This window comes from Microcaecilia unicolor, chromosome 6, assembly GCF_901765095.1.
Source record: "Microcaecilia unicolor chromosome 6, aMicUni1.1, whole genome shotgun sequence".
Taxonomy (NCBI): domain Eukaryota; kingdom Metazoa; phylum Chordata; class Amphibia; order Gymnophiona; family Siphonopidae; genus Microcaecilia; species Microcaecilia unicolor.
This window is the reverse complement of record NC_044036.1, coordinates 217,597,801-217,622,390: the sequence shown is the minus strand read 5'-3', so window position 1 is coordinate 217,622,390 and position 24,590 is coordinate 217,597,801.

The window sequence follows — 24,590 nt, the reverse complement described above, 5'->3', positions numbered from 1 at the left end:
GAAGGGTCAACTGCATACCGCAGGAGCTGCTGGAATTCGGCTTCATACTGAGACTCCTTCTGGCCCTGATTCTGGCTTTCCTGGAATTCGAGAGCTTGATCCTTGTCAGTTGAAGTTCTATCCCAACTGGTATAAGAACTCAAAGACTGAGAACATTATATTAATCTGTGACTAGCACAGACTGTTGGAATGTATGGAGTTGGGATCACTATAGTCCCCAGAGTTTGAGTTGTGAGACTTATCTCTGCATAAGCTGATTTTAGTCTCAAAGGGGGGAATGAGGCAGCCTGGACAGAGAAATCATATTAATTTGCTAATTCTGTTTAACTTTGGTTCAGTCCTGAAAGTGGTAGAATGCCATCTGGGTTTAATTACTCAAATGTCTAGCTTTTGCTAGACTAGAGATTAGAAAGATCAGCGAGAAATAAAACTTTCTTTGTCCCTTTTTGAGTGACGGATCAAGAAAGGGATCTGGGTATCGTCGTCGATGATACGCTGAAACCTTCTGCTCAGTGTGCTGCTGCGGCTAGGAAAGCGAATAGAATGTTGGGTGTTATTAAGAAGGGTATGGAGTCCAGGTGTGCGGATGTTATAATGCCGTTGTATCGCTCCATGGTGCGACCGCACCTGGAGTATTGTGTTCAGTACTGGTCTCCGTATCTCAAAAAGATATAGTAGAATTGGAAAAGGTACAGCGAAGGGCGACGAAAATGATAGTGGGGATGGGACGACTTTCCTATGAAGAGAGGCTGAGAAGGCTAGGGCTTTTCAGCTTGGAGAAGAGACGGCTGAGGGGAGATATGATAGAAGTGTATAAAATAATGAGTGGAATGGATCGGGTGGATGTGAAGCGACTGTTCACGCTATCCAAAAATACTAGGACTAGAGGGCATGAGTTGAAGCTACAGTGTGGTAAATTTAAAACGAATCGGAGAAAATTTTTCTTCACCCAACGTGTAATTAGACTCTGGAATTCATTGCCGGAGAACGTGGTACGGGCGGTTAGCTTGACGGAGTTTAAAAAGGGGTTAGATAGATTCCTAAAGGACAAGTCCATAGACCGCTATTAAATGGACTGGAAAAATTCCTCATTTTTAGGTATAACTTGTCTGGAATGTTTTTACGTTTGGGGAGCGTGCCAGGTGCCCTTGACCTGGATTGGCCACTGTCGGTGACAGGATGCTGGGCTAGATGGACCTTTGGTCTTTCCCAGTATGGCACTACTTATGTACTTATGTACTTATGATTGTTAAGGCTAGTTCATAGGCATAATAATAAAACCACATCTGGATGCCATTCTAAGCAAGGCATACTGGACAGTCTCGAGGGGATCAGCAAGCAGGCAGTTTTAAAAGATTAGGCTAAATGCTGTTTAGAGATTCTTGATAATTTAGATTCTGTCTTATAAGGAATTCTGATTTCTGCTTATTTTAAAATATGTTTTATTCTGTTTACTTAATAAGTTCTATTTCTCTATGTAAAATATCTTTTTAATTCAGTCTTTGTCTGCAGTTTAAGAGGTCATCTGGTTTGAATTATCCACAGTCCTAGCTGGTTCTGTGTATGAAGCTAAAGGTGAAAGAGGTCAGGAAAAGTCAACTCTTTTCCTTGATTGATTATAGCTAAGTGTAGGACTGGCCCCTTGGCCCCTTAATGAATGCCAGAGTCCAGTTAGCATTTTAAGTTATGAAGTTAGCTGGGAATCTGAGAATTTAATATTAATAAAATGCAGGAGATAGGTGCCACATTGTCTAGTTTGAGAGGCCCCAGGTCGTAGGTCAGTTTAGGAAATATCTGAAACCTATGTAACTGATATTTTGAGTAAATGTGTAGAGATAATTAGTTCAAGACAGGGTAATCAATCTATTCCTTACCATCTGGTGAGAAAGGGGGGCTAGAGGGGTTTAGGACAATATATAAATGAGAACAGAAGCAGCTTACGTTAGAGAAGGAGCCGAGACAGGAGAGCCAAGACACGGAGAGACGAGAGAAAGAGCTAAGACACAGAGAGCTGAAGAAAAGGAGAGAGCTAGCGCTGATGTCCTACTTTGTTTGCTGGAAAATAAAGAAGACTTCTCTCTTATTCTGGTGTGTGGTGTTTGACTCCTGAAGTACCACAGATTCTGCTAACAATAGTGGTAATTCCTGCATCAGTTAAAGTAGCCATGGAGGGCCCTACTTTAACAACCGGCTCCCAAAATTCTTAAAAACTTAACAACCGGCTCTTGCGAACCTATGAGCACACCACTGGGTGGGTCCCTCAGTGATCACCCCACTCTTGAAGGGTGGCCTAGCATTTGAGTACCGGCACCTTTTCTGCTAGAAAATACACACTGTAATAAACAAAAAAATAAATAGGATAGACTCCATGGGAAGGAAAAGCACCCAGGGTGTCAGGTTGGGGGAGAGGAGTACCATGCTGCTCTTTTGAGTCAGTTTATGAGTCTGAAAAAGAAACAAGGCTGAGAACAACCCTTGCCTGGGGCATTGTTTTGTTCAGTGCAGGAAACAGAAACACTTCCTGCCTATCTCTGCACTAGCCCTGAAGGCAGAGCTGACCAGGTCTAGAGAAGTACAAAGTCTCTACTCAGATGCCCTGGGAGAAACTTTGCAAGGTTTTGTCAATTTAAATCCATTGCCAGCTCACAGCCCCCTCATGTGACAGGGGAGCTGTGAGGTCACAGAGTGTGGCTTCAGTGGCAGTTGCTCTGTCAATGTGAGACTGGTATTACAGGCATGGATTGTAAGTTAAGGTTTTATTTACTCCTTTTTCACTTTCACACTGAAACCTGCTCAAGTTTATTGTTCTCATCTCTGAACTGAAGCTTTGTTGTTGTACAGCCTGGATAAATTAGAAATGATACAGATTAGAATGTGTTCTGAGTCACTAATCTTTTTTTTCTACTTAAATACCCATTAAAAGAAGAGCTTCGGTGAATGCAGCCCTTGATTCATGATTGAGTATGATATGACCAGCATTTAGGGGGAGGATAAGATATTTCACTCTGTTTTCACACACAATCTGGCAGGGAATACCCACACATATTCAGAATACAATGGGATTGGGAGTTTCCTCTGTAGACCAGAGCTCTGTCTCTGACAGGGTTGCCAGGTGGAAAATTTTTTTCCAGCCCAATCCAGCCCAAAAAACAGCCCAAAACCCGCCCAAACACAAACCCCGCCCCTGACACCCCCACCCCCGTGTCATCACCCCCGCCCCCGCAGTCATCAACCCCGCCCCCGCCGTCACCGGCCCCGCCTCCCATGTCACCGGCCCCGCCTCCCCGTCATCGGCCCCGCCTCCCATGTCACCGGCCCCGCCTCCCCGTCATTGGCCCCGCCTCCCACGTCATCGGCCCCGCCTCCCCGTCATCGGCCCCGCCTCCTACATCATTGGCCCCGCCTCCCACGTCACTAACCCCGCCCAAAACGTCACTAACCCCGCCCAAAAACATCACTAACCCCGCCCCCCCCCGCGGCCGAAAAAACCGCCCTGAAGCCCAAAAACAGCCCAAAAAACCGCAACCCGCCGCGGGCAAAAATTTCCCGCGGCGGGTCGCGGAAAACCGCCCAATTGGGCGGTAAAACCGCCCACCTGGCAACACTGGTCTCTGACAATGTGACAATTTTTCTATCCATTCCCTGGTAAACCCCATGTGGTAGCTGCCTCAAACATAATTAATACCCCAGCTTCATATGAATCAGTCTCTGACTTTAGCTCAATTGCTCCATCCCAGCTATAAGAGGCCACAAACAGATCTGGTAGTTGTTTCTCAGGGTAACTAAAATATTCAAATAAACCAGGTTCCTAAACAGCTTGGAATAGTCTTTGTGGAAGTCCTGGGAAAAAAGATGTTTAAAGCTTTCATAAGAGGATCTCTCATTGTGTATAATTGGGGAGAAATACAACATAGCAAAGAGTTAAGAATTTATTTTTAACAGAAATTCTCATTTTTTTCTATGTATTGCATATGAGCTGTCTCCACAAAGGGCTTACGTTTCTTCATATATTTCGCATTAGTGAATATCATATACAATCTGCAGCTCAATTTGCCTGCATGGTTTGGAGGCAACACATCTTTTGCTCAAGGTATTAATTTCCTATAATTGTAAGAAGGGGGAAAAATCACACAAGGATAACCTTTTACAAAAGTATTATGGGACTTTTGCCTATAAATGCTAAATTGAAGAATTGGGCCAAAGCCTTACAACATTTTTGGAAAAGCTTTTGCTTACATGCTATTTCTAAGCAGCATTTTACATTCTAGAACTTTGTGGATATTAAATTCTTGGGCAAAAGCTGTAGTACTTCAAATTGTCCAAGTAACTTGTCTTGCAGGTTTTTTCACCATTCTTCCACTAATTTTTCCTAAATGTTAAATTGACTCTTGGCATCTAATCCTTTTGGTGCTGTGGACAGGGGTGTAACCAGACACCCAATTTTAGAGGAGCATGAGCCCAAAGTGGGTGGGCCCTTCAACCCTGCCCCTGGCATCTCTCCCTCCTCCCAGGTGAATTGATTTGCTCTTTTTCTGACCGCTGACAGGTCAGTAGTGACCCATGAAATGCATAAGTTAAAAGCTGAGACTTAAAATGTCTGAGCACTGCATTTTCTGTACTTTATGCTTAAAGCTGCATCTTTCTGTCTAAAGGCTCAAACTTAGAAAGCCTGACAGTTTCATCTTTCTGTACTTCGAGGTCACGCTGTTCCAGCAAGGAGAGCTCTTCCCCCGCCCTGGCAGAAAAGGTGCCACTAATTCTACATACACAAGGACACTGAGAATGTATTTACAGTTTGAAGGTTAAGATGTGTTGAGGTTTTGAGATACTATAATAAACATGGGTACTAGAGAAATTCCTATAACAAGATGGTGACTGCAATTTTTGTAAAAACCTTGGAGGTGCTGAAGATCTATAAACATTATTCTGTATTCTGTAAACATTCAGATAGTGTGTTTCATTTAATGTAAACAATAACGTAAGATTACCTTGCCTAATTATATTGTCTGATCACCCTGTCTAATTATTTTGCCTAATTGTTTTATTGCCTAATTAGTTCATTGTCTAATTGCTTTATTGCCTTCTTGCCTTGTTATCATCTATAATTGGTAAGTAATAAAGACTTTTCCTTTAGAAGAAACGTGGAGGGGCATAATCGAATGAAAACGTCTATCTCCATGGGCGTTTATCTCCGAGAATGGGTCCGTGAAGGGGCGGACCGAACCGTATTTTCGAAAAAAATAGACGTCCATGTTTTATTCGACAATTTGTGAGCTGGGCGTTTTTGTTTTTCAGCGATAATGGAAAATGAAAGCGCCTAGCTCAAAAACGAATAAATCCAAGGCATTTGTTCGTGGGAGGGGCCAGGATTCGTAGTGCACTGGTCCCCCTCACATGCCAGGACATCAACCGGGCACCCTAGGGGGCACTTTTACAAAAAAAAAAAAAGGTAAAAGAGCTCCCAGGTGCATAGCACGCTTTCCTTGTGTGTTGAGCCCCCCAAATCCCCCTCAAAACCCACTGCCCACAAGTCTACACCATTACTATAGCCCTAAGGGGTGAAGGGGGGCACCTACATGTGGGTACAGTGGGTTTGGGGGGGTTGGACGACTAAGTATTAAGCAGCACAATTGTAACAGGTAGGGGGGGATGGGCCTGGGTCCACCTGCCTGAAGTCCACTGCACCCCCTAACAACTGCTCCAGGGACCTGCATACTGCTGCCTGGGAGGTGGGTATGACATTTGAGGGTGAAAATAAAAAGTTGTGAAACATCATTTTTTTGTGGTGGGAGGGGGTTAGTGACCACTGGGGGAGTCAGGGGAGGGTCATCCCCGATTCCCTCCGGTGGTAATCTGGTCATTTAGGGCACTTTTTGGGGCCTTATTCGTGAAAAAACAGGGTCCAGGAAAAGTGCCCTAAATTCTAGCTACAAACGCATACTTTTTTTCCAGTCCCGCCTTCACCACGCCTCCGACATGCCCCCGCCAACTTTGTACGCTTCCGCGATAGAGTGCAGTTGAAAACGTCCAAGTCCGGCTTTCGATTATACCGCGTTATTCGTTTTTGTGAGATAAACTTCCATCTCCCGATTTAGGTCGGAACTTGGGCGTTTTTCTCGTTCGATTACAAGCAGGATAGCCTCTGTCCTTTCTAATTTCTCTGATTCACTCTGCCTATTCTGTCACACTATATCTTGGGAATGGCTGGTCCACTGTATCTTGGGGTACGTGTTAGGAGACAGAAACCCTATTGCTTCATCTGTCCAAACTATTATATTCCATATGACAAGTGTAAGGATAAGAGAGAAGAATATCACGGCCTTCTCTGGGACTGGGTAGTTATCAGGGGAAGACCACATTATGGCCTTCCCTAAGGTTCCACTATAAACACAGGCAATTGAGGGGATCTCCCTCAACATCTCTTTGCCACACTGAACGCTCTCCTCAAAGTGCCTTCACCTCCAACTCCCCCTTCACTTTCTCCCCAGACTCTGGTTGAGTACTTTCATAATAAGGTTCACAAGATTAAACTTGAATTCTCAACCGTCGCCTCCACCTCTCCTTTCTTTAGCCCATTCTCTCAACCCTCTTTCAACCCCTGCCTCCGTTTCTTCCTTTTCTGAAATCACTGAAGAGGAAACTGCACATCTTCTTTCCTCCTCAAAACTAACTACCTGTTCCTCTGATCCTATTCTCACCCATCTACTTAGCACTATCTCTCCAACTGTCATCCCCAGTGGCATAGCTAGGTGGGGCGCAGGGGGAGCGGTCGCTCCCCTAAACAGCTGTTCTGAAAAAATGGCACCTATGTGCCTCGTGGCAATAAATATCTTTTTCTGCTCCCTCCCTCCCAAGTCCTCTTCTGCCCGTCTCTCCCGTCCCGTCCGCGTGGTCACTTTTTACTTCCCTGAAGCCTTCTCCGTCTCCTTCCTGCGCAGCACCGGCGATTCACAGTCAGCCTTCTTCCAGCATCGGGGCGTCTCTCTCCTCAGGCGCGTCCTGCCTACTCTATTGCAACTTCCTGTTTTCCGCAGAGGTGGAACGCGCCTGAGGAGAGCGAGGCCAAATCGCTGGTGCTGCGCAGGAGGGAGACAGAGAAGGCTTCAGGGATGTAAAAAGAGACCACGCGGACGGGACGGGACAGATGGGCAGAAGAAAGGGTGAAGCCAATTTTGGTAATCTGTTTCCACTCTCCCCCCCCCCCCCCCCCCCGCGCAGCCGTTGTTGATGTTCAAAGCAAGCAAACGTACAATCTGCTGCATACACATTGTCGTTCTTTATTGTTGGTCCATCTGTAAAAATGCTAAAGCTGTTTCAGATGATAGAATTTACTGAAATTAAATGGAAGTAGAATTAAATTCTCCTTTCATTGGGGCACATGGAATCACATCTTCATCTGTGTTTTAGAAGTTTACCTTTTAGATACACAAATGGATTATTCTGTTTTTTGAACATGTTTCAGGGGCATGTGATTTTATAAGTCAAAATAAAATATTTTGTTTCATGCAGATCTCTTTTTTTTAAACATAAATGGGCAATAAGCCCCTAATGCAGTCCATTTGTTTTCTTATATTTTGTTCTTATCAGTATTGTGCCAAAACTGAAAACTCTTATCTCTATCTGGTCGATAATAAAAGGAACACTATCCACCCTAAAAAAGCTGTTTTGTGGCAGTACATGAGGAATTGTGATATTGGATAAATAAGTATATGTTTGTGTCTAGAGTCATGCATCTTACGTTTATATAATCCTTTCAAGAAATCCAGTTAATTGTTTAACATTAGTGGAACATAGCCACAGAGGCATGGTATGGTTGCATTTTTAAAATGCTAATACTAAGGCCCAGCTAAGGAACAAGTTATTTTGAGTTAGTCTTCACTGGACCAAACTTGCTTTCCCTGTGCCATCACTATCCAGCAGCATAGGCAGTGTCGTGGAGGATAAAGGATTTTATTTTTTTACATTTATATCACACATTATCCCAAGCAAAGTCGGATTCAGTGTGGCTTACATATAACACATGCTAGAGTGTCCCTATAACCAGCCCCTCCAAATGACATACTGATTACGATTTATAATAAATGACTACTCTTCCTATGAAAAGTTATTCTATTATTATACTTCTGTGTACATTCGTATACTGCACAAATCGACATGTTTGAAAATATAAGTGAGATTAAATACAAATGCTACCAATAATAAAGAGTGACAACGTGGATGCAGCAACTCATAGGTTTGCTTGCTTTCTTTTGAGAATGCGGCGATGACAGCTGCGCGGGGAAGGGGAAACTGAGACTGGCCTAATTGGTTTTAACATTTTGACGTCACTTGGTCTACTGTCTATTAAAACCTTCTTGGAGCTGCCAGAGGATGGACCGTGGGAGCAGGCCAGGGAGATATGTGGCCCTAAGGAGGATGGGGAGCGCTGAAAGAGACGGGAAAGAAGGTTAACATGCGGAGAGAGAAGGATATAGTAAATGCTGGACAAGGAGGGAGAAGGACACAGAGTCAATACTGGACAGGGAGAGGGTAGGGACACGGACACAAAGAGGAAATGCTAGAAAAAGAAGAAATGGGGACACAGGGCACTATGCTAAAGGAGGAGAGATAGGGGCTGTACTGAAAAGGAGGGGGATAGGGACACAGAGGGGCACTACTGGAAAAGGGGGAAGGAGATAGGGACCCAAAGAGGGCAGTACTGGAAAGGGGAGGAGGAGATAGGGACACTACTGGAAAGGGAAGGAGGAGATAGGGACACTACTGAAAAGGGGAGAAGGAGATAGGGACACAGAGGGGCACCACTGGAATGGGGATATAGGGACAATGGTGAAAAAAGGGTGAGATGGGGACAAAGAGGTAATGCTGGAAAAGGGGGAAGATGGTAACAGGGGTAATGCTGGGAAAATGGGGACACAGGACAATGTTAGAAAAAGGGAGAGGTGGGGACACCAGATGCTAGAAAGGGGGAGATGAGGAGACCAGATAGGCTTGTGCTGAAAAAGGGGGGAGATGGGAACACAGAAAGGGCAGATGCTGAACTTGGGGGTAGGATAGGGACAAGGGACACAGAAGGGAGATGCTGGACAGACAAATAGTGGTGCAGAGGAAAAAAGGATGGGGCACTTGGAGACAGATGTAGAGATGGAAAGGAAGAAGACGAGGCAAGCGAAGAAGTGGAAAGGCCAACCTGGAAAAGAATTTGTAAGGATGACTCATGGAACATGTGAAAAAAGACTGGGACCAGCCAAATTTCCAGACAACAAAGGTAGAAAAAAATAATTTTTATTTAATACTTTGTAAGGACTGAGATGTACCTGCTTTGTAAAATGTACATTTTCTCTATTTTTATTTTGCAAAGTACAGGAGAAAATGCATGTCTGTCTCTTTTTTTTTTTTTTTTACCAGTATTGCACTGTTTAGAGTCTGGCTTCCTTGGGCAGGGAGGGGTCTCTATTTCAATTTTTGTTGTTATTTTTTTTTTGTGGCTCCCTATTCTGCATTAGATTGGTAGCATGGAATGCTGTCACATTTTGGGTTTCTGCCAGGTGCTTGTGACCTGGGTTGGCCACATTGGAAACAGGATACTGGGCTAGACGGACCATTGGTCTGACCAAGTATGGCTACTCTTATGTTATATAGATGAGGGTCTGTCCATGTTCTGCATGTGTGACTGAGGTGAAGGATTCTGCTAGCATGTAGTATCTGTGTAGGAATGTGTAATGTGCATCTTGTTCCAGTTTCCCAATAGTAGGTATATTGGTGCTCCAGAGCACCTGTCATCTGATAGGTGGGTTAGGGCTGTTATGGTGTGGTAAGTTTTGTGTTCTAGGGCAGTCCTGGATTACCCCCTTGTCAGTCAGGTTTTCAGGATATCCACAATAAATATGCATGACATTGATTTGCATATACTGCCTCCATTACATGCAAATGTTTTTCATGCAGATTCATTGTGGATAGCCTGAAAACCTGAATGGCAAGGGGGTACTCCAGGACCACCTTTGGAATCACTTCTCTAGGTCCCACTGTAATATTTATAGCACTGTCTTTTCATAGGTGGGTTAGGGCTGTTATGGTGTGGTAAGTTTTCAGTATAGGTTTTGGGTGTCTTTTTGCAGGGGTTTGTGTTATTTCACAAAGTGTCTAGCCCTATTTGAAATTAGGCTCTGGGCAAAGTTGGCCCTTGTCACCCAAAATAAAAATGCTCAAGACTAGTGTTCTTCACATCCTGTAGAGTCACCACACAAACAAAAGCCCATCTTGATTTAAACAAGGTGTCTAGAAGTGGAAGGACTGGGTGTGCTATTCCTGAGGTAATGGTCTCGATTTGAATATTTTTATTTGAAGTTAAGAAGACTGGTTGCCTGCTCTGGCCAGTCCAGGGACCTCTTCTGCGTCCTGCCTCCCGATATAACTGTTTCCTTGAAGGCAGGACGCAACAGAGACAGCCTGTATTAATCATTGCCCGCCACAGCCCTTGAGCAACAACACCAACACCGCTGTCTAGCTAACACCAACTGGCGCCTATTTTATAAAATTCTGCTCCCCCTGAGATCAAAACCTGGCTATGCCTCTGGTCATCCCTTTTATCTGTCACTAGTAAAAAAGGCTCGCTTCTGACACAAATGAAACGGGCGCTAGCAAGATTTTCCTCGGAGTGTGTATGTTTTAGAGAGTGTGTGTGTGAGAGTGACTGTGCGAGAGAGAGAGAGTGACTGTGCGAGTGTGTGTGTGTGACAGAGAGAGAGTGAGACTGGGTGCGAGTGTGTCTAGTGTGTGTGAGAATGACAGTGTGTGTGAGTGCGTATGTGAGACACAGTGGCGTAGCCAGACCTGACATTTTGGGTGGGCCCAGAGCTAATATGGGTGGGCACTATGTATACAGGTATGAATAGTGTTTCTTGGGATAATGCCTTTGAATGCACTTGATGATTGAATTACTGACCCTAACCTTTTCAAGAACGCTGGCACTTTCCAAGTTTGATAACACTGTCTGCTGTACCCAGACCTGCCAAGTTACCCAGTTCCAAAACAGTGATTTCAGATCAGTCCTGGCTTTCTAACAACCTTATCGGGATATCTTTATGGGACCTGCAGCATAGATTTAAATGGGTAGAATCAAAGACTATAAATTCCACACAAAGTCAGCTCTGGCCAAAAAGTCTTCTGCAGTGCTTCAAACCAAACTTTTCCAAGGCACCAAAGCAAAGACCAGCTGTGCCATTTTCTCAGTCATCAGGGGCAGAGAGGGCAGCCAGCTGGCACACTTACCTGCAAAATCCAGGTAGAGAGCAGTCAGCCGGCACACTGGACGTATTAAGAGCCAGGGAGCTGCTCGACATGGAGCAGCACCTGGAAATGCAAGCAGAAGACCGAGCTCGGAGGCAGTCGTGTCACAGAAGGAATATCAGGATTCGCCCCAGAGCCCTGTGGGTGGGGCACGGAACCCGCCTCAAAACAAAACATGCTTGGCTCGGAGTTTTCTGCTTGCTGCAGTCACTTCCTGCAGCATGGGCTCACTAAGTAAACTTCTGCAATAGAAATTAACTTTTGATTCAAAATGATCTCAAAGCTACTTCTTGAAATAGGGATAGGGAAAGATTTTTGATAGCCTAGTTCTACTTAATTCTTATAGCAGACCCGTAACCATATCTTGAGAAACAGCCAGCAACCCTCTGCACAGTTTTGTCTGTCTTTGCTGGGCCGGCTGGGGTGTCTCTTTGTCAACAGGACAGGAGGCAGATAAAGAAGCATACAGTTCTCAGGAAGTACTTGCAAGCCCTAATCTCTTGCTCCCTGTACCGTTTTATTGCACAATGGAATACAATTGCTTAAAGGAAAAGCTTCTGGGACAGCCCCATCCACTCTTACACCCACCTTAAACACCTTCCCGTCAGTTGTCCAGCATGACCTAAGAATGCCGCCAGACGATTGCATTCCCCTTTAAGAAGCTGGTGCCTTGTGTCACGGGCTGCAGGCTTTTAGTGTGCATAGGGACACCCCGCTTTCACCTCCCCCCCTCATCCTTGGAGGGCTTTTTAGGCGTTCTCCAGTACCTCGTTGTACAGGGAGGGGGGTCTGGGTAAAAAAAAAGTCGAGCATTTGATCAGAAAGTTCTAGTTAAGCAAGCATTATTTTTTTCCCCGTAGGTTCACTAGTTCGTTCCTAATTTTATATCCTTAGAACTGAATCATACAGTAATGCCAAGGAGCAGAATATTTCACAGCTAATATTCTTCTCCTTGGCATTACTGCATGATTCAGTTGTAAGGATATAAAATTAGGCACGAACTAGTGAATCTACGGGGAAAAAAATAATTAAAAAACGCGGCAGCCCCATAAATCGTCAGCAGATTTCACGCAGAGATTCAGAAGCAGATTAATTAAAACTACGCCAGGAAGGGCAGTAGGCGTGTGGCGCCCCGCTACGACAGACTTTTGGATCGGTGCACTTAAAAAAAAAAAGGTTGGTACTTCTGTGGAGGAGGACCAGAGGAGAGCTTCTGGCTGCAGTGCAGGCTGCATGTGGATGAGCGAGCGAGCCACAGCAGAAAGGCTGTGTACTCCCACTGTTAACCTGTGCCTATCAGGATAAATTGGGCGGGCCTGAGCCCACCCAGGCCCACCTGTAGCTACGCCCCTGGTGAGACACAGTGAGTGAGAGAGAGAGAGAGAGAGAGTGTGTTTCACACAGATACAGTGTGTGTGCGTGAGAGAGAGAGAGAGTGTGCTTCACACAGATATAGTGTGTGTGAGAGAGAGTGTGTGAGAGAGAGCGAGTGTGAGAGTATGTGTGCGATACACAGACTCTTTGTGAGACTGAGAGTTTATGAGACCGAGAGTTTACAGAACCCCCCTCCCCCTCTTCTTCCCCCCTCCTTTCCCCCTCCCCCCTTCCGCCCCGTCCGAGTTCCAGAACCCCCTTTCACTTCTTCCCATCCCCCCTCTTCCCTTCCCGCTCCGCCTCTCCCCCCTGTCCGAGTTCCAGGACCCCCCTCCCCTTCCAGTTCCAGGACCCGTCCCTCCCCTTCCAGTGGATTTCCAGTAATCCCCTCCCCCCGTGTTGTTTCAGGACCCCCTTCCCCCCCTCTATCGTTTCAGGACCCCCCTTTGTAGTTTCAGGACCCCCCCCGTGTCATTCTTGACCCCTCCCTTTCGTTTCAGGACCCCCCTCCCACTCCCCACCTGTCTGGCCTTCCCCTTCGTAAGAGCTGTCTGCTTAAAAGTTTTTACCTCCTGCATGCAGGGCCGCCGCTTCGACAGCTTTTTTCTTTCACTTGTATTTCAGCTGTTCCTGTGAGGGCGGAACCACAGGAACAGCTGAAACAGAAGCGAAAGAAAAGGCTGACGGAAGCGGTGTCCCTGCGTGCAGGAGGTAAAAACTTTTAAGCAGACAACTCTTACGAAGGGGAGGGCCAGAGAAGGGTGGAGTGGGAGGGGGGTCCTGAAACGACAGAAGGGGGAGGGGGATGTTTGCAGCGCCATTATCGTCGACGGAGCTCCTTCAGCAGCACTACCAGTAATTCTCACCTCCAACGTGCTTTCTTGCCTGGGACCGTGGCACCCTCGGAGTTGGTCTGACAGGGTCACGTCATAATGCGGCCAGTGAAGTCAGTCTGATCTACGGACCCTTCCTAACCAACTCTGAGGGAGCCACGGTCCGAGGGTCCCAGGCAGGTCAGAACGTTGGAGGTGAGAATTATTATATAGGATATCCTCAATCTTTCACTTTCCACTGTGACAGTTCATGATGCCTTCAAACATGCCGTAGTCACACCACTCCTTAAAAAACCTTTATTGGACACTACCTGTCCTTCCAACTATCGCCCCATCTCCCTCCTCCCTTTCCTGTCCAAGATAATTGAATGTGCTGTTCACAGCCGTTGTCTTGACTTCCTTTCATCTCAAGCTATTCTTGATCTACTTCAATCTGGCTTTTGCCCTCTTCATTCAACTGAAACAGCGCTTGCTAAAGTCTCCAGTGACCTGTTCCTGGCCAGATCCAAAGGTCTCTATTCTATCCTCATCCTTCTCAATCTATCTGCTGCTTTTGACACTGTTGATCACCGCCTACTCCTTTGATACGCTGTCCTCACTTGGATTTCAGGGCTCTGTTCTTTCCTGGTTTTCTTCTTATCTCTCCCATCGTACTTTTAGTGTATGCTCTGGTGCATCCTCCACCACTTCAATCCCACTAGCAGTTGATGTACATCAGGGATCTGTCAGGGGACCTCTTCTTTTCTCCATCTATACATAGTAACATAGTAGATGACGACAGAGAAAGACCTGTACAGTCCATCCAGTCTGCCCAACAAGGTAAACTCATATGAGCTACTTTATATATATACCTGACCTTGATTTGTAGCTACCATTTTCAGGGCACAGACCGTAGAAGTCTGCCCAGCATTAGCCCCGCCTCCCAACCACTGGTGTTGCCACCCAATCTCTTCTAAGCTTCTGAGGATCCATTCCTTCTGAACAGTATTCCTTTATGTTTATCCCACACATTTTTGAATTCCGTTACCATTTTCATCTGCACCACCTCCCGCGGGAGGGCATTCCAAGTATCCACCACTTTCCCCTGTTTCTCCTTTCCTCCAGGGTATGAATGTTTAGGTCAGCAAGTCTCTCCTCATATGTCTTGTAACGCAAATCCCATACCATTTTTGTGATTTGTGTTACAAGACGTCTTCCCTTGGTACTCTGATCTCATCCCATGGTTTTCAGTATCACCTTTATTCTGATGACTCCAAGATCTACCTCTCCACACCAGAAATCTCAGCAGGAATCCAGGCCAAAGTAACAGCTTGCCTGTCTGACATTGCTGCCTGGATGTCTCACCGCCACCTGAAACTAAACATGACCAAGACTGAACTTCTTATCTTTCCCCCTAAACCAACCTCTTCCCCCATTCTCTATCTCTGTGGATAACACTCTCATCCTCCCTGTCTCATCAGCACGTAACCTTGGAGTCATCTCTCTCTCCTTCTCTGCACATATTCAACAGACTGCTAAAACCTGTCATTTCTTTCTCTATAATATCACCAAAACTTGTCCTTTCCTTTCTGAGCACACTACCAGAACCCTTATGTACACTCTTATCACCTCTCGCTTAGACTATTGCAACTTGCTTCTCACAGATCTCCTACTAAGCCATCTCTCTCCCCTTCAATCTGTTCAAAATTCTGTTGCACAACTTATTATTCTGCCAGTGTCGCTATGCTCATATTAGCCTTCTCCTCAAGTCACTTCATTGGCTCCCTATCTGTTTCCACATACAGTTCAAACTCCTGTTATTGACTTACAAGTGTATTCACTCTGCAACTCCCCAGTACCTTTCCACTCTTATCTCTTCCTACACTCCTCCCCAGGCACTGGGTAACTGTGTCTTATCTGCATCCTCCTCCACTGCTAACTCCAGACTCCGTTCCTTTTATCTTGCTGCACCATATGCCTGGAATAGACTTCCTGAGCCGGTACGTCAAGCTCCATATCTGGCCGTCTTCAAATGTAGGCTAAATGCCCACATTTGTGATGCTGCTTTTAACTCCTAACCCATACTCACTTGTGCAGTACCCATGCTTTATCATTCCCACCTTAGTATCTCTTATTTGTCCTGTTTGTCTGTCCTAATTAGATTGTAAACTCTGTCGAGCAGGGACTGTCTCATTATGCCCAGTGTATAGTGCTGCATACGTCTAGTAGTGCTATAGAAATGATAAGTAGTAGTAGTAATATCACTTAACTCCACTCTCCTGCCCCCCCCCCCCCCACGGTATCTTTAAGTCCTTTAGGTCTTCGCTGGCAGCGAACAGTAATTCATTTCCTTGCGCCGGCTCCAAGCCTTCCCTGCAGGAAGTTGCATCCGAAGGAAGGCTCAGGCCAGTGCAAGCAGGGGGAATGTTTTGCTGCTCGTGGCTGGCAAAGAACTAAAAGATTTAAAGGTACTGGGGGCAGCGGTCGGAGGAGTGATTTTAAGTGATCTCTTCGATCTCTTGGAGGGAGAGATCCTGGGAGTCTTTAGCTGGTGGGACTTGGGGATCCCTCAAGCCACATCACTGTTGTGCCGCTGCTTGGTGGGCCTGAGTCCAAAGTGGGTGGGCCTGTGCCAACCCGGGCCTACCCGTGGCTATGCCCAATGTCAAGTTGTAGAAATTCTGTATCATACTAGAATGATCCCAAATTTGTAAAAATTTATACTACATACAATCTACAATTCTTGGAGGATAATAATAAAAAATACATAATATCAGTACATTATCATATACATAACTGAACAAAATCAGTAATTTGACAAATATCCATGCTATATACATAAATTCCTCATAGATCTTAAAGAAGAAGGCAGTGTATTCCACATTTTTGGACCTGCAGCATAAATAGGCGAACTGAATGAAAAGAATGTACATCTAGTAGATTCGCTGAGGAATATCACAAGAATTTTGATAGCTGATGTAAATGCAAGCTTGAAGATGCACACTAGATTTCCCAAACTTGTCAGGCTGACTCTGCCCTTCCCACAAGCAGCTGGGTTTTCAGGATATCTATAAAGATATCTATGAGATAGTTTTGCATACATTGGGAACAGAGTACTGTATATTAAAATTTATCATGCATTTTCTTTGTGAATTTCCTAAAACCCCAGCTGGCCTCAGAGAAAGAGAACAGGGAGGATGCCACTACAGCAGGTTTGAGAAGCATGGTCATTGCAAGGAATGGACAAGAAGGGTGACGGCCCTGGTCATCAACTGGAAGATGGCACATCAGCCTTTAGAGTCAGTCTTAGGACTGTGCAGGTAGATGCAAGTCAGTGGGTGCTTTTACCTACAGATTTTGCACTTGCTCTCAATGGAACGTGCCTGAGCAGTTCCCTTTGAAAACTGCCCTAGAAAAAGTACTCTCAGAGATTTGCACCTGTTTTTTCTGTAGGTACTTATTCTGGAAGAAACTATGTCTAGCTTTTAAAATGCTAAACTAAACTACGTGTGGGAGGATGGCCACGCATGCACGGTGCGCGCACCCGCGCTCGAGGGATTTGGCGACCTTTGTTGCTGGGAGGATTTTCAGGACCTGGGACTGCCGTGGACGTCACCCATATGTGAGAACAAGCAGCCTGCTTGTCCTCAGAGAATCATAGCTACGTCATGCAAGGTTCCACGTTAAGAGTTATGGACCAAGAAAGGGATCTGGGTGTCGTCATCGATAATACACTGAAACCTTCTGCTCAGTGTGCTGCTGTGGCTAGGAAAGCGAATAGAATGTTGGGTATTATTAGGAAAGGTATGGAAAACAGGTGTGAGGATGTTATAATGCCGTTGTATCGCTCCATGGTGCGACTGCACCTTGAGTATTGTGTTCAATTCTGGTCGCCGCATCTGAAGAAAGATATAGTAGAATTGGAAAAGGTGCAGCGAAGGACAATTCAAATGATAGCGTGGATGGGATGACTTCCCTATGAAGAAAGACTAAGGAGGCTAGGGCTTTTCAGCTTGGAGAAGAGGCGGCTGAGGGGAGACATGATAGAGGTATATAAAATAATGAGTGGAGTGGAACAGGTGGATGTGAAGCGTCTCTTCACACTTTCCAAAAATACTAGGACTAGGGGGCATGCGATGAAACTACAGTGTAGTAAATTTAAAACAAATCTGAGAAAAAGTTTCTTCACCCAATGCGTAATTAAACTCTGGAATTCGTTGCTGGAGAATGTGGTGAAGGCGGTTAGCTTAGCAGAGTTTAAAAAGGGGTTAGACGGTTTCCTAAAGGACAAGTCCATAAACCACTACTAAATGGACTTGGGAAAAATCCACAATTCCAGGAATAACATGTATAGAATGTTTGTACGTTTGGGAAGCTTGCCAGGTGCCCTTGGCCTGGACTGGCCGCTGTCGTGGATAGGATGCTGGGCTCGATGGACCCTTGGTCTTATGTACTTATGTACTTATGTACTTATGTGCTGTCCTTCCCTGGCCTTATCCTGTATTGGGAATGTCTCCACAAGAATGCAGGTAAAAGTATTTTATGTATTTTTTATTTAGCTTACACCTTTTTAGCAGTAGCTCAAGGTGAGTTACGTTCATGTACACTAGATATTTTCATGTCTTTGGGGGGCTTACAATCTATGGAATCGATATTCAGTCCATGGTGGTAAACTGCTTGTAAGCTGCTTACAGCTGTGGGCTGAGTTATCATGGATAGCATATTTAATGTAAGGGCATGTCCGGTCTTCAGCATTGAATATCTGGGTCAGTGTGGCAATCCAGAAGCTAACTGCATACCAGACAGTATTCGGCCCAGTATCAGTTAGCTTGGTGGAAAACGATAGGACAGCTTTATTGGATTGAATATTGCCTCTTCTGCTCAGTTAAACCCTTTTGAATATCGACCCCTTAGTCTATACCTGAAGGAATGGAGAGTTAAGTGACTTTCCCAAGATCACAAAGAGCAGTAGCAGGATTTGAACTGGGCTTCCCAGATTCTCAGCCCAGTGCTCTAACTACTAGGCTACTCCTCCACTCCCAGGGGCTGTGCTTTTGAAAATTGCTCTCCCCATGAGTCTGTGAGCCCGAAAGGGAAGGGAGTGTTCAAAGCAACCTTTATGTAACCCAGTGGGTTTATTTTATTTTGTATCTGAGGTCCGAGGTGACCGTTTCGGGCTTCTAGTGGCCCATTGGCTCCATTGGTGGCCAGTGCTTTCTCTTTTGGGGCTCCAGTGCCCAATCGGAGTCACAAGAGCTGAGCCTCACTTTTTGCGGCTTACTACGGCGCTTCCTGGCGGGGTTGTGATGTTTCCCTGCCAGGTGCAATGGAGGAATTGTCTGGATTTGTCCTGTGAATGGGAGACTCCAAGCATGTGCACATTTTCACGCATGCGTAGTAGCACTCCTGGACTGGCACTATGTCCAAACTGAAGCTGGGGCCTCGATTTTTGAGGCGCCCCAGAAGGAGTTCCACGATTGCTGCAGTAAATCGCTGTGGTTTACCATGACTGCGGAGGGATCTCCAGGACCCGGGCCAGTGGTGGAGGTCGAGTGAGGACCCTTCTGGGGACCAGGTAAGGCTGTCACGGTCTGTCACGCTGGTCCCGATGACAACCACTGGTTGTGAGCCCTTGTGCTGTTCCATGAACAGGGGTATCAGGCCAGCAGCCTGTGGATTCTGTTCCTGGAGTAGCAGTCGGGAAGCCCAGAGCTTCACCTGCGATGGTCGCTATTCCCCAGTGGTTGAGCCCCTGGGTTCTGGTGGCCGACAGGAGGGACTGGGCAGGAACAGAACTAAATAGGCAGAAAGGAGAGTCAGGTCCAGGTACCGGTTCAGGCCTACAGTTTAGGCTGGCAGCATTCAGACATACAGGTCAGGCAGGCAGCGTTCAGGAGAAAGGTCAGGTCCAGGCTTACAGGTCAGGTGGGCAACGTTCAGGAGAATGGTCAGGTTCAGGCTTACAGGTCAGGCAGGTAGCGTTCAAGAGAATGACCAGGTTCAGGCTTACAGGTCGCTTCACTGGCTCCCGATCCGCTACCGTATACAGTTCAAGCTTCTCCTATTGACCTTCAAGTGCACTCAATCTGCAGCCCCCCATTACCTCTCTACCCTCCTCTCCCCATATGTTCCCACCCGTAACCTCCGCTCTCAGGACAAATCACTCCTTTCTGTACCCTTCTCCACCACCGCTAACTCCAGACTCCGCCCCTTCTGCCTCGCATCACCTTATGCCTGGAACAGACTTCCTGAGCGCATAAGCCATGCGCCCTCCCTGCCCATTTTCAAGTCCTTACTCAAGGCCCATCTCTTCTCCCTTGCTTTTGGTGCCTAACCACCTTCCCATTCCTGATACCTACACTGACTACATAGTTTTTACCTTTAGATTGTAAGCTCTCTTGAGCAGGGACTGTCCTTCCCCATGTTTAAACTTGTACAGCGCTGCGTAACCCTGGCAGCGCTATAGAAATGCTAAGTAGTAGTAGTAGTCAGGCAGGTCAGCATACAGGAGAATGGTCAGGTTCAGGCTTACAGGTCAGGCAGGAAGTGTTCAAGAGAAAGGTCCCATTCAGGCTTACAGGTCAGACAGGCAGCGAGCCAAAAGTAAAGAGAAACACACTAGTACTATTTAAAGAAAAGTAGCTGAGGCCCCAAACTACCATTCGGCTGTCCCCTAAGAAGGTGAAGGCGTCTGACATCAGCAAAGCGACTCCTCTACCAGAGAGGAGCTGCCCGAAAAAGGGGAGGAGCCAGGAAAGCCGCCCATGCCACTGCACTGGACCTGCCTGGGAAAACAGCACATCCATTGCAGCGGCTGCTCGCGCCACTGAGCCAACTCCAGAAGCCAGGTGGGAAGGAGCCGTGCTAGCGCCGCGGTGGCCATCCACACCACTGCGTTGGGCTATGCCCTTGCCGGGATCGTGAGAAAGGGGTCTGGTGGCCCAAGAAATTGTTTAGTTTATTCTTAAAACATATTATTTGGGTACTGTTGGGCTGGTGTTTAAAGGGTTAATTTTTGAGGGATTCTATTGGTAGTTTTGGGTTCCTGAGAACCCCTTTAGGTGGCCTAGTACTTTGAAATTTTTTGAAAAAATAATTTTATGATTAAATAAGAAGGTTTTAGTTTGGGCCAGTTCTGAGCTTTGGATTTGTTTTTTTTGAGCGGGTGTCACTCGAGGGTGTGTGTGGGATGATACAGAATTTTATTACAGTGGACGTCTCTGGTTTTATGGGAGTTTTGATAGTGATTTTTGACGAAAATGTGCAAACATCCTTAAATGTGTGTTAAAATTTATGAAAATATACTGTATGTGTAGTTTCAATGGCACTAATGGTTAAAGGCCATTTTGAATGAATTTCATAGTACTTTTTGTGGTATTTTTGTTAAAAATGTAACTTTTCCATTATTCTCTATGGAGAGATTCTTTTTCAAAAGTTTATTTAAGCTCCATGCTGCAAAACATCCTGTGTTATGAGACCTGATTGGCTAGCTGGTGACTCAGAGTCACTGTCTCCCTTAGCAACAGCTTGCCTGGGAGCAAGGTTGCCAATTGGGCGGTTTTCCCGCCCAATTGGGCGGTTTTCCGCAACCCGTGGCGGGAAAGTTTTGCCCACCTCGGGTTGCGGTTTTTTGGGCTGGTTTTTAGGTTTTTTGGGTGGTTTTTGTGCGGTTTTTCGGGCCGGTTTGGGCAGGGCTAGTGACATGGGCGGGGCTAGTGACATTTTGGGCGGGGCTAATGACATTTTGGGCGGGACCGGTGACGGAGGCGGGGCCGATGACGGAGGAGGCGGGGCCGATGACGGAAGAGGCGGGGGTCGATGATGGCGGGGGCGGGGTTGATGACAGCGGGGGTGGGGGTGTGAACTTTTTGGGCAGGTTTCGGGGCCGAGTACCTGGCAACACTGCCTGGGAGTGGGGAGAGAGGCTTAAGACACCAAAGAGTGAGGATATGTGTGAGGGAGCTCTGACTGCATGATGGACTTCTGAGTTAGGAAGTGGTTGAAAGTTAGTATTTCTGCAAGTGCATAAGTACTGAGTGAAGGTAAAGTGAGCTGGAAGTGAAAGGTGTGGGATTTGTTCAGGAAAAATCTGAAAACTGATTTTTTTGGTTACTTGTGTGCTGTTTGAAATTTTGGTAGTTAAGACTGAGGGAGAGAAACCAATTGTATGACTGTGTGAAACAAGTTTGTTTAAGTGGATTAATCACAGTTAAGCCACTAGGAAAACTAGTCCACGAGGCTTAAAGTTGGGCCTGGGGTATTGCAGCTTGTGTGTTCTGCATGATTTGCTAGTGTGACAGTGTGGGAGTTTGCACCCTTTTGGAGAGACCGAGTTGCTGTGTGACTTCAGTGTTCAATGAAGAGTGCCCTTCTTTACTGAAAGAATAGAAGAACTATTTAGGGGTGCAAAATTATCATTTATTTGCTGAGCTAGAAAGCCACAGTTATCTCTGTGCACCAGCTAAGGCTGTTCCTAATGTTAGGAAGATAGTCTTTTTTGTTGATTTGTTTTAAGTGTGAGGCAGTAGGTTCCAAAGCTGAAAGAGAAGAACCTGAACTCCAATGATCAAGCAGGGTGAAGAAAAGAAGCACAAAGAAAGAACAAAGTAAAGATAAGTCTGCACCTCCATGTATATCAAAGGAAAGGACACTGAGAAATTATTTGGTTCAGTAAGCCTACCTTTTCTAGAGACTGGTTTTGGGTGTCTGCTCCTGAAAAACATAAAATAGATCACAAAGAATCAATTCTTAAGACATACACTACAAAAGAAAGTTATAGCTATAGAGTAGAAAGAAGAAAGCAATATAACTTGTTCAATACTTACTGTTGTTCTAAATGTATATTACTTTACCTGTTAAGAGATTATAACTAATGGTTAATGTTCCACTACAAAAATTATTTGAATTTATATTTATGTGACAAAAGAACCAATTTTGTTAACAACACTGCCTTTTTGTATACCCCAAATTGGGTTTAAACCCAAGTTGGGTTTAAAATAAAAAAAAGTAACTTGTACTTACTATCTGTCTGGTTACTGGGTCTTAAAATCCTTTTAGTTTCCTTTCCTCTCCATAGTTTAGAACTATTGAAAACCCACCTCTTTAACATTGCTTTTGACTCGTAACCACTTGTATCCACTCGCCTCCACCTACCCTCCTCTCCTCTTTCCTCTACACATTAATTGATTTGTATGCTTTATTTTTTGTCTACTAGATTGTAAGCTCTTTGAGCAGGGACTGTCTTTCTTCTATGTTTGTGCAGCGCTGTGTACGCCTTGTAGCACTATAGAAATGCTAAATAGTAGTAGTAGTAATTGTCTCTGAGCTCAGAAGTGAACTGCAAGCTTGAGGTATTCGGCCACAGATAATAGTAGAGTTCGCAGGGCCCTCTGAGACTCAGCAATCTACATTTATCCAAGGTGCTTGTCTAGCAACAGCTCTATAGAAGCTCTATTCTGAACAATAAAATATATTGAAGGTTTGTATGTTTTCTGAAATGAGAGAAAATGATGTTTCCTTAGCATCAGCAGCAGATAAATCCAAAGACTTGTGGGTTGTGACCATCTACCAGCAGGTGGAGATAGAGAGCACTTAACTGCACTATCTTATAGGATGGGTTGCTCCTTGGTCAGTCAGTATTCTCCAGCAGGCGGATGGAAGTGAAAATTCTCTGTGCTATGAAATTTGTACTGAGCAATTTGGATCCGCTGTTTCCCTGCACACTCTCTACGGCTTTAAAATTGCTGCAGTTTTGCTGGCTGAACTCACAGCTGTTTCCTGTCACTCCTGCTTCCATAGCGGGAGCAGTTGCTGATGTCAGCAGGAGGTGGCCATAGTAACCAGCTTACCTCTGAGGCGTCGGAATCCTCCCTGTGATGCAAAGTTTGAAATCATGCCAAAGAATGTGGTAAAGGCGGTTAGCTTAGCGGAGTTTAGAAAAGGTTTGGACGGCTTCCTAAAGGAAAAGTCCATAGACCGTTATTAAATGGACTTGGGGAAAATCCACTATTTCTGGGATAAGCAGTATAAAATGTTTTGTACTTTTTGGTATCTTGCCAGGTATTTGTGATCTGGATTGTCCACTGTTGGAAACAGGATGCTGGGCTTGATGGACCTTTGGTCTTTCCCAGTATGGCAATACTTATGTACTTATGTGTGCTTTTTTGTGGATGACACGAAAATAGCCAATGGAGTGGATATCCTGGAGGGAGTAGAAACGATGAGAAGGGATCTCCGAACGTTAGAAGAATGGTCGAGGGTCTGGCAGTCAAAATTTAATTATACTGTCCAAACTCTGGGTATCCTTGAAGGATCGGTTTCAATAATTATGGGAACAGGGAATTTAGATATTCACATCACATGAACTGAGAAGAAAAGGTGTTATTGGAGCCTCTGTTCTAGATCAGCGTCCATGGACTGAAATATGACTGGGGCGCTGTTTTGAGAAAATACTCTATGAACATTTATAGTTTTGTTCGCACCAGCACCTAAGCTAAGTGACTTTAAACATTCAAAAGTTGTTTTCATCTTGATATATTTTTAATATTAATATTTGGCTGGTGGTAGGACGTGCGATGATGTGAGAACTGTGTATAAATGCTTCTCAAAACCTTGAGACACTTTAACACACCAAAAAAAACTGAGCACATTATTTAATTTAATTATTGTTTTTATTATTTTTTTTTTGTTTGTTTTTTTGATTTAGTAGCAAGGTTTCTGGTTGAGCTGTTGAGTCAAAATTTAATGCCAAGAAGTGTAGAGTGATGCACTTGGGGTGCAGAAACCCAAAAGAGAGATACCGAATATGAGGGGGGAGATTAGTATGCTCAACTTGAAACAGGTGGGAAATCAGGAGACGAAAGGCAAATTTTGGTTCCAAACAAGGCAACTTTATTGCTAGCAAGTGAACAGCACCGAGTAGCCTCGGGACACTGTGTGTCATAAATCATCTGACACTTACATTTATACTTCCCTACTGGGCCTGCGCATTTGGCCCCTTACACGTCACAACTATCATGCGCAGTAAACATTTGTAGTTCTTACAGTACAAAATTGTAGTCCCAGTACGTACACACGTCATAACACTGAAATGATACTGGCAAGAAAAACGAAACTTAG